At 41.0% G+C, this 1,491-nt stretch overlaps 1 pseudogene; it reads right to left on the bottom strand.

Moving 5' to 3' along the window:
* Positions 1-395: 395 nt before the first annotated feature.
* Positions 396-1,023, bottom strand: LOC101441469 (high mobility group protein B1-like; annotated as a pseudogene).
* Positions 1,024-1,491: the final 468 nt, after the last annotated feature.

Genomic DNA, 1,491 nt, shown 5'->3' with positions numbered 1-1,491 from the left:
TATTTTCTTCCAGAAAAAGATTTCTTTCTTACATTTGGTTAACAGAAAGCCAATTGTTTTGGATAAGCTGCACCAGAGACAATTGAACATGAAAAAACTACCATCCCATATTTAACTAATTTGTGCTGTGCACCAACAAGAACCTGCTTTAAATTTCCATGCCAATTAATTACACAACCCCTGTACCAGGGAAGATTAGATCACCAAATCAGGGCTATCTAAGGACATATTTGGTAGGGTGTTAACTAAAAAAAAAAACAACACTGTACAGTTTAAAAACAAATTTTCTCCAGCCTTACATTTCTTTTTTTTTTTTCCTTTAAAAGGAGTGAGTCATATCCAGGGGTTAAATGCTTTATAGACAAAATAAACCTCAAAACTGTGCTAGAACCAATTTACTTATCATCATTATCTCCTTTATCTTCCTCCTTTTCCTCATCTTTCTCATCTTCTTCATCTTCCTCCTCTTCCTTTTTTTCCTACTTTTTTCAGCCTTGATGACTCCCTTTTTTGCTGCATCAGGCTTTCCTTTAGCCCAGTATGCAGCAATATCCTTTTTGTATTTCTCCTTCAGCTTAGCAGCCTTCTCTTCATAAGGCTGCTTGTCATTTGCAGCAGTGTCATTCCATATCTCTCCCAACTTCTTTGCAACATTGCCAATGGAAAGACCAGGATGTTTGCCTTTGATTTTTGGGCAAAACTTGGAACAAAACAAGAAAAAGGCCAAAGGAGGCCTCTTGGGTGCATTGGTATCCTTGAACTTTTATTTTGTTTCCCCTTTGCAAGGGATATAGATTTTCATTTCTCTTTCATAAGAGGCGTTGTCTGCCTTGGCCATGTCTTCAAATTTTCCTTTCCCTTTAGTAGACATAGTCTTCTGCCTCTCTGAGACCTTCTTAGAAAACACTGACAAGTCAACTGAAGCATCAGAGTGCTCCCTCTTTTGCTCCCCCCAGCAAATTTCATGAAGAATGCATATGATGACACTTTGCCTCTCAGCTTCTTTGGGTCTCCTTTGCCCATGTCTTCTTATTTTCCATCCATGCGACTGAGTTGCCCAGAGCCCACTCGACTTGCACTTGTCTCAGTACCGTCTCTATGGAGCTCAATGCACTGCAGTGGCAGTGAGAGTGGGAGCCAGATGCAGCCTCCTCACTCTGTCCACTCTCTAACATTCATCAGTTCTCTTCAGTAGGAGGTTCTATTCCAATGCTGGGCCTTAAACCAAACCAACATGGCCATGCCCCCAGGCCTCTGCCTGCCCTGATCTCTTCACTGTAATCACTGTGTACTTTCCTCTCTGGCTCCTGATCTGCCCTCATTCACTCCATAGTTCGTTTGACTCCTGACTCTGGCTCCACTCCCAGTTTATAATTCTGCTTCTGTCCTTTGAACTAGACTTTGATATTTGGTTTCCCCTTTCTTATTCCTGGCTTTCTCACAAAAGACTGTTTTAAAGCTCATTTCCATTACAAACTACTTCACTTTCAT

The sequence above is a fragment of the Dasypus novemcinctus genome, chromosome 1 (genome assembly GCF_030445035.2).
Source record: "Dasypus novemcinctus isolate mDasNov1 chromosome 1, mDasNov1.1.hap2, whole genome shotgun sequence".
In the NCBI taxonomy this organism is placed as follows: domain Eukaryota; kingdom Metazoa; phylum Chordata; class Mammalia; order Cingulata; family Dasypodidae; genus Dasypus; species Dasypus novemcinctus.
Note: the sequence above shows the minus strand (reverse complement) of the source record. Positions and strands in the feature narration are given on the sequence as shown.